Source organism: Mirounga leonina, unplaced genomic scaffold, assembly GCF_011800145.1.
Source record: "Mirounga leonina isolate KUSES-001 unplaced genomic scaffold, KU_Mleo_1.0 Mir_170, whole genome shotgun sequence".
Classification (NCBI taxonomy): domain Eukaryota; kingdom Metazoa; phylum Chordata; class Mammalia; order Carnivora; family Phocidae; genus Mirounga; species Mirounga leonina.
The window spans coordinates 29,083,781-29,093,306 of record NW_023270433.1 but is presented as its reverse complement, the minus strand read 5'-3'; the positions used below and the strand labels follow the sequence as shown (position 1 = coordinate 29,093,306).

The 9,526-nt window shown below is 39.3% G+C and overlaps 1 pseudogene; it reads right to left on the bottom strand.

Moving 5' to 3' along the window:
• Window positions 1-308: 308 nt before the first annotated feature.
• LOC118018213 lies at window positions 309-744 on the bottom strand (annotated as a pseudogene).
• Between the last annotated feature and the right edge of the window lie 8,782 nt (window positions 745-9,526).

The window sequence follows — 9,526 nt, the reverse complement described above, 5'->3', positions numbered from 1 at the left end:
TTCCCAGGTAAGCCTCTTTTCTTCTATTTTTAGTTTATAATCTCAGATTACACGAGCCATGAAAAATCTTGGCGGTGATAAGCCTAAATCAGTGTTAAAAAAATAACATTTCCCACTTTAAATATCTAAATCAAAGCTTGAAATGAAAACATATTTTTACATTTTTTCCCCTCTGGACTTTTAGCTCTTTTTTAAATTTATATATAAAAGAATATGTTAATTCTTGTCCTTAGGAACTATAAAGACTCTACATGATTTGGAAATGAAACTGTACCAAACAATGGCCAAAGAAGAATTGTCTAGTCTATCTATGCCTTGTCTTTGGTTTGGTCACTCAGAAATATGTTATTAGCCATGATTGTTGTTGCTCACATTGTTTTTATCTGTGTATTCACCATCGTCTACCTCCCCTTCTGCATATGTTTGGGACCCCTTTTTCACATACCGATGTGCCACATCTCTGAGACCTGATCAGAATACTGAAATTCTGTGCCTTATTGTCTTTTGACTGACATCACCCATTTGGTATGTTTCACGAAAATTTCCCGATTACACATCTCATTCGTTGCTAGAGAAAATATTGGCTGGGTTTTTCCCTTCCACCTGTCTCATGATGAGATCCTGACCCATTCACCTAAGTAACTGCACATGATTCAGAGATCTTTTGAGAACCAAGCTGCTAGCTATTTCAGATTCATGTCTTACAAACTCATGAAATGCCTGTAATACAGGTCTTCAAAACATGGCTTCTATTTGCTTTTGCTAGAGTGTAGTTGCTCCCTGATGCTCTACCTGGAACAGCTTGGAGCTAGGAGGGACTTTTGACTTTTACATTCTTTTCTCTTTCTCTACCACTTGATTTACTTTGCTAGTCCTCTTCAATTTTATCTCTGTTCTTCAGTATATTAAATCACTTAAAGACACAAACACATTCCTTTTGGTCTATTAATCCCTCTCTTATTTTGTGGATTGATTTAAATAACCAGTTAAATCTAACCTAAAATTATGTTTTGTCTAGAATGCCAAAAGAAGTTAAAAAGATAAATGACTGACTTGACCTATTCTTTACTTCGACTATGAAATCATCATTAAATTAATGCAATAGTTTTATCAGTGGAACTCCTCATCTCCTGTGAATTCCCAAGAAAGAACTTTCAGGGAGTGCCTGGTGGCTCAGTTGTTAAGCGTCTGCCTTCAACTCAGGTCATGATCTCAGGGTCCTGGGATCGAGCCCTGCATCGGGCTCCCTGCTCCGTGGGAAGGCTGCTTCTCCCTCTCCCACTCACCCTGCTTGTGTTCCCTCTCTCGCTGTGTCTCTCTCTGTCAAATAAATAAAAGCTTAAAAAAAAAAAAAAAAAAAAGAAAGAACTTTCAGATGGGAGGACAGTCTATAAAACAGACAAACATGGCACCACTTGGCTGGAAAGTCATGGGAGAGCTGGGATCCTTGAGTCGTTGGCCTCTCTCTGTTGTTGTAGTAGTCAGTGATGTACTTCCACAGGATGCTACACTTTCTCGTAACAGTTTGAGAACCATTATATTTTATCATTGATCAACTATTCTGATGCCCTATGGGCTTATCATTGGGAACCTAGTATACTGTAGAGTTGGAAAAGAAAAGAAGACTTCCAGGGATTTTATTCCAGAGGCAAGCCTCAGAAGTGATTTAATTATTTCTATAATTGATCCCCTTTCTTTCTAATTTCTATAAAACAGAATTTGAAATTTAGGTCATGACACAAGTATCAATTTTGCTGTATAGATTATGAAAACTATTGAACTTGAGAAATTATCTAATGGTCATATTTAATAGCTTCTAACTCACTTGTTACTGACTATCAACACTGATGTATTGATATTTTTATATTTAGAGGTTATCACAGTATATTTCTTTTTTTTTTTTGAAGATTTTATTTATTTATTTGACAGAGATACACCAAGAGAGGGAACACAAGCAGGGGAGTGCGAGAGGGAGAAGCAGGCTTCCTGCAGAGCAGGGAGCCCGATGTGGGGCTCGATCCCAGGACCCTGGGATCATGACCTGAGCAGAAGGCAGATGCTTAACGACTGAGCCACCCAGGCGCCCCTATCACAGTATATTTCTATTTCTTTCCTCCAGCTGGTTACAATTCATGTTCAGTTGCTACATAGAATACAGTTGTGAGATAAACAAATTTAAAGTTCGTAATTAAATACTGAAAATGTTCAAAGGGGCAATGACATAAACAGCCCTAAGACATACAGATTTTCTCAACTCGGCCCATAATGAAAGCTCTTGGCTGTGGCTGAGATGGATGAATATCCTGGCATCAACACTTTAACTCCAAATTTTGTTTAACTTAATAATTTATTTTGAAATAAGACATTATGATGACCTTATTTTTTTCTAAGTCAGAGTGCTTAGAAAAATATAACCCTGAGAAGAATTTATAAAAAAAATAAACCTTTGCAAAATATTTTCTCAAATATATTTATGTAATGAGATTAGATTAATAAAAAATAATTATCAATTCTGTGCAGAATATGTTACCTATCACTTTTTCAAGGTTATTTTTATTTTATTTATTTATTTATTTTTTTCTTAAAGATTTTATTTATTTATTTGACAGAGACAGAGACAGCGAGAGCAGGAACACAAGCAGGGGGAGTGCGAGAGGGAGAAGCAGGCTTCCCGTGGAGCAGGGAGCCCGATGCGGGGCTCGATCCCAGGACTCTGGGATCATGACCTGAGCCGAAGGCAGCCACTTAACGACTGAGCCACCCAGGAGCCCGGTTATTTTTATTTTTAAAAATCAATATTTCACTTTGTGAAAATGTTATGGAATGAGACATGATAATTAGCATAAATAGATTATTTCTGCAATGTGTTCCAAAGTACACAAAGTCTCCCTATAATCATCAATCTTTCATTTTAGGGAAAGTGGTTGTTAGAGTTAACTAACTATAAAGCATAAGGCACCCATCCTGACCAACATATGAAGACATCAATTAACATTTGCGAATTGGCTGGGTCAAGAGCCCACAATGAGACCCAACCAAGACATAGTTTATGTTCCCAAGGAATTTATATCCTAGAAGACAGATGAGGCAAGACTTTTAAGAATTTACTTTGTCCTGGTGACAATACCAAGAGAGATGCACAACTAATTACTGGGCATTTGTGCTCTTTAGCCCAACTGGGCAGGCACAGTTGGGGCAGGTGTTGGGGGGTTTGGGCAATTCTAAGAAGTACGCTTCTGTTCCCAGAGGTGGTATCAGTCCAAAGCCCAACCTCGGCAATCATTCCTGAGATTCAGGCTTGGGTCCTTGCACAAAGCAGCCCACAAGAAAGCTGGCGCCAAAAAGGAGAAGGCCATGTTCCAGCTAATGGTCACTCTGTCACCAAATGGGTAGCACAGTTTGATTTGCTGAATGCCTCTGAAGAAGCCACAGAGTAGAAAAGTCTAAATCTCTCCAGGCAGCTCACATTACAGAGGCTGCCGGGAAAGTGCCTGTTGCTATTGTCTGCAAGGAGATGATGCTCTGTTTTGTAAAAAGGTTGAATCGTTGTTGGAAAATCAGACAAAATGAGAGATGCTATACATTGTCATTCCTGAAAAAAGAGTTTAAAAGAAAAATGATACTGCACAGATGGCTTTATTGTGACATTTATTTATAACAGCAGAAAAATATTTTTAAAAAACCACAAAAAATTCAACCAGGGTGTTTAAGTACATCATGATTCATAACCCCAGGGTACTATTGGGCTGGTAATACAATGAAAATTATAAAAACTACCTAGTAACAGGGAAAGTGTTCTTGAATTATATTATATTATATGAACACATACAGATCATATGTTTTGTTTAAACTATGTTATGATATTGAACACATTTTTGAATGGATATGTTCACCTTTTCTCTACATATATTTTTTAAGATTTTATTTATTTATTTGAGAGAGACAGACAGAGATAGGGAAAAGAGAGCATGAGCAGGGAGGAGAGGGAGAAGCAGACTCCCCTTTGATGTGGGGCTCGATCCCAGGACCCCAGGATCATGAGCTGAGCTGAAGGCAGACGCTTAACAACTGAGCCACCCAGGCAACCCTCTAAATATTTTTTCTTAACCAGATTGAACAGATAGACAATCTTGGTAGTTCTGGTGAGCTGTATAAACATTTGTAGTTTTCAGTTTAGAGGTAAACTTCATCCATTATAAAGACAACCATTCCAATTAGCTAATTTCCTAAGAATTTCACCTTAGGAATATACTCAACCTTTACTGATTTATCATCCTCTTGACATATTTTTGTGTTGTACTGGGAGTCCTCCTCTTTGTGGCATCATTGTCTTTAATTTATTTTATTTATTTCTACATGGCCTAAATAAATGTGGGATGTGCACATTTTAAAGAATCCTCATTTACATAAAAATAGGACAAAGACAAAAGTATTCAGTGCTATTCTTTTCTAATTATTTTATAGTTTAAGCAATGCATTCTTTAGGTATCCTGCCTTGTTACTATGGCATTTGTAAATTCTGGAATTTTCCTGTGTTATTTACCTTTCCACTATTCTGTAATTGGTGGAGAATATTAAAGGAAAATCTTTTAGATAGGCAAAAAAAAAAAAAAAAAGAAAGAAACCAATAGGGGTACCTGGGTGGCTCAGTCCTTAAGCATCTGCCTTCAGCTCAGGTCATGATCCCAGGGTCCTGGGATTGAGCCCCGCATCAGGCTCCCTGCTCAGCGGGAAGCCTGCTTCTCCCTCTCCCACTCCCCCTGCTTGTGTTCCCTCTCTCGCAGTGTCTCTCTCTGTCAAATAAATAAATAAAATCTTAAAGAAAAGAAACCAATAATAACAGCCAGTTATTCTGCTGTTTGAAATCAAGAGGCAGCCTGAAATCTTTAGAAGTGAAATCATATGCTTTTAAGGAATATTGTAAAATGTTTTTGCTTTCATCTCCAAAAGGTATCCATCTACAAGTTTTTCATTTTGTATGACCCTGTTCATTTCTACTTTGCATTTAAGCCTTTGTTCACAGCTGTGGGAAATCAAGTCAAAATCAAAGCCTCTCAGGAGAGGACAGGAAAGATGAATGTATAATCTGTGCAGGGGAGCCAGGCCAAGGAACTTGGCAGTTCCGCTACTGAGCCACACTCTCTCGCACCTCCCTGTCCTACCGTGCCTCTGCCTCTCATGCAGTCCACGTTTTTTGCTGCTTTTTTCTAGACAAGTACTGTTTCTTTTTGAGGACTCGGCTCAGGCGCTGGCTGATGCACGGGGAAGTCTTCCCTGGCCTCCCCCATCTGGCTCTGGGCTCTCCAGTGCCCTGTGCTTCCTCCATCACAGCAGATTTCTGTGTCCTCTGATTGCATCTATTTCTCTGTCTTCTCCCTTAGAGAAGTAACATTCTGATGGCCTGGCTGCTTTTCGTTGCTGAGATGCCAGGCCTAGACGAGTGTCTGTCATGCATGATTTGAGTGAATTAAATGAATGTGGGCAAATAACCTCTTGCTCTTAGAAGGGAAGAAGGGACAGAGTTAGGGCTGCATGTTTGACTTCTGGAACATTTTTTGTTGTTGTTATGGTAACAGATCATAACAGAAAACCCTTTTGCTGCTATTTAGAATCTTTCCATGTTTAATATAGGTTTAATACATAAATGTTGGGAAAGAGAGGTCTCCTGATTTTCTCTTTTCATGTCAGGGCTCAGGCATCGGGAAATGTTTGAGATAGTTGAGAGTAAAACGGAGCAAAGAGCACATTGTTGTCAGGAGGCAGGCTGGTGAGGTGTGGGTGGGGGCTGGGGACACCTCTGAGGTTCTTGTGTGGTCCTGATGTGAACTGAGGGGCAATGGGTCTGTGTGGCAGGCGAGGGGAGGCACTACAGAAGGCCAGTATGGGCTGCAGGGCTGGGGGGTGGTGGAAGGAGGCCCTGTGAGGCTGGCTCATTCAGTGCCAGATAGCAGGCCCACAGAATTGAAAGAATTCGGATCAAGAGTTATACCAGCGCCTGTAAATGCACGAAGGTGAGCCCTTGTCAGAATGTGAGAGCCAGTGCAAGCCCAAGGACAAGCATGAGGTCAGGGGTCCCGTTTGCCACCTCTCCCCACCACTGCCAGCCTTGGCATATCATTCCTCTTCCCTATAGATTGGGTATCGTCCTGGGGAGAAAAACCGGGAAGTGGAAACTATCTGAGAAATTAAATATATTCACTCAGAAAATACTAAAAATTGCCTAAATGGGCTATTTATAATATTGGTTCAGATTAAAGTCTAAATTGGATAGGAGTAGAAGTTAATACCATTATCATTTTTCCTAACAGATTGGGGCTTTAGATAAACATCAAATTAGTTTAAAAAATTATGTATTTCTCCAAATCCAAGTTGAGGTATCAGTTAATTTTGCAAACTTGTTACACATTTATCCCTAATTTAACTGAAAGCTGTTATAATACTGTAGGACTTCTCTTTCACTATCTAAAACCTAATTTGGTGACTTGCAGGTAATTTCTCCTCTATGAACATTGATTTGACTTTGCTATTTGACATAAGGTAGCATAGACTACACATATAACAAAACAAGCTACTATTTCCTTAAGATTTTTGGGCGCCTGGGTGGCTTCAGTCAGTTAAACATCTGCCTTCAGCTCAGGTCATGATCTTGGGGTCCTGGGATCGAGCCCCGCATCGGGCTCCCTGCTCAGCGGGAGTCTGCTTCTCCCTCTCCCTCTGCTCCTCCCCCTGCTTGTGCTCTCTCTCTTTCTCTCTGTTGAATAAATAAAATCTTTAAAGAAAAAGATTTTGTTTGCTTGCAAATGAAATGATCAAAGCCATGTGAGCTTTGTACAGATAGAGTTAGCAACATCTTCCTTGTACACCTGCAAAAGTGAAGGTAAAAGAAATAGAGTAGCATCTTTAAAGTCCACAAAACTTTTGCTTACACCAACAAAGTAATAAGGAAAATGGTGTCAATTATCTCAATTATTCAGGAAATCTGTTATTTTGGTCATTTACACATAATTTCCTCTTAAAAAACATGCACGTTTGCCTAAATGGGCAACAGCTGTCTTCTTCCCACCTGTGCCCCATTGAAAATTTCATGGACTTATTATGCCAGTGTAATTTCCCCTAGACAATGCATATTCCTATTTTTCACTGAAATTCTCCAAAAGTAAAATGAAGAGTGAATGAGGGAAGGGAGAATAAATGTGTTTTCAGGAGACCTAAGTTAAATTATTCTGTTCATCATTTCCTTCCTCATTTACAAAAGCAAAGTGAAATAGAAAATTAAAACAATTATCTGAATAATCCAGCCTGTCTCCCGGCCCTCATGTCTCTCCAAAACAGGATGGCCAGAGTTCTTTGTTTAGAATCCTTTAGGCCTCTGTGATTTCTCTAAGGTTCTGTCAGAAGCACAAGTTTGGCTTCTCCAGCTGCAAAGCATCTAATTGAGAACTACAGTATTTCGTTTGAAATTCTGGATGAAAAGGGGTAAAAAGGTTGTGGTTTCAACATCTCATGTGCTTCTGGATCAGTGCTCAGGAATAAGCTTTTCAGAGCTCTTTAAAGAGTTCCTGCATTCTAGGATCCAGAGCTGTGCATGTTCTGGTATCCTGCAACTCAGGAAAATGTTGAGCCATCAGTACAGACCCATGTCCTCAGTAAGATGATCCCAAATCCTATTGTCTATTTATATCATGCTTTGGAATTTACAAAATGCCTTGTCCTGTTACTCACACCCTACACTTCCAACTCTGTATATGATTCGATCTCCCCTCCTGCTAACTGCCCAGGAGTCGTGTCTTCTATACTTTTAGAAGTGCTTGAAATTAGAACATATCTTCCTTTTGTATCTTCATGTTTTCACATATCCTGTTTCCCCATCATTATGTGCCATGTGAAATATTCCTGGTCTTTCAAGACTCATTTCAGGAATCATCTTTTCTATGATGTTTTCCTGACATTTCCTTCCCCATCAGCCCACTCTAGAGAAATGGGACACACTTCTTCCTTTCCACTCTGCTAGTATTCAATAACTCCTATGGCATCAACCTGTCACATTGGGTGTATGTGGTTATTTTCCTGTGCCTCTACTCTAGATGCTGAATTCCTTCAGGGAAATAGTTTCACCCCATTCATATCTGCATGCCAAGATCTAGCAACAGTGCCTGGCACATGGTAGGTTGTGCCATGAAGGATTTTTCTTTTCTTTTTTTTTTTTTTTGAAGTAATGAATGAGATAGGCAGGATAAATCTGCATACCCTTATTTGCACTCTAAGAATTAGAGACTTGGCAATTTAAAAGATGTCCTCACGGGTATAAAGCTGTCAAAGGGAGAGGTGGGACCTTGGATTCTAGTGACCTGACTCCAGAGAGAATGGTTTTTCTACCTGGGGTGTCTGCCCGTTGGCGGAAATCATGTTTTTCCTGGTTCCATTTTTCTGAAATTAAAAGAGGCACACGCTTTCCCCGATCCCTGCTAATTAGATACTACAAATGGGAAACAGCATGTGCAGAGGTTAAGAGCATTGATTCCAGAGCTAAAATGCCTGTGCTCAAATCTCAGCTCCTAGCTCCTCCAGTTGCCTAACTTTTCTGTGCCGCATATGTAAAACGAAGATAATAGTACTCATCTCCTCTAGTGTCAGAAAAGTTAAAGAAGTTAATTAGTGAATCATTAGAACAGCACTCAGTACATCAAGTGCCCTGTGCATTTGTTATCATTATATATATGTTACTAAAAGTGGGGAAATAAAGAATTCCTTGGTAAATGTGAGGTTTGCCAGATGAAATATTTCAAATCAAGGAGCAAAGTAATGAAAGTATCCTAAGTGGTGAAAAGATTGAAAATCACTGGATGTGCTGTTTGTCCTTTTGGCTGAACTTTAAAGATCAGCAAGAAAAATCAAATACTTCAGGCAGTATACAAACAGAAAATGTCTCCTTTCCAGGGAGGATACTGATGGAGAGGTACAAGCAGATTTTCTAGTTCTGGGAACAATTTGGCAAAGAAATAATATAAGCAGACATCATTTCGAGTAAATACTCCCTTTACAATAGTCACTGAAAAGCTATTAAACATGCCTCCAGATCAAAATTTACAACAGAACCATAGATAAGAGTCACAGCTTTTCGGTTTGGAAGGGGCCTCCTGTGGTTGCACAGGGGATATTTAGAGAACTCTCATTTTGCAGCACTATGTCTTATTTAAGTGATATTACACATGCTAAGGATTGCTTTGAAATGAGATTGAAATAAAGCATAAGGGTGATACAATAAAATTCAAATAAACTGTAATAATATGCCAGTTTCGGGACTCACCAGTCCATCTTGGAGTCACACTGGTAAAATCACATGTCTGGATTAGGCAATTAAGTCAGGGTCCTCATTAGAGATTGTGGAAATCCATAAAGGGAATGCTAATATTGAATGACACTAAATGGGGCATTGCTAAGTCCTGTTGTGTGTTTGTGGAATTCCTGAGTGAAAAATAATAATAAAGCAAGCACCCCCAGGATCAAGAAAGAAATTGAGAATGCC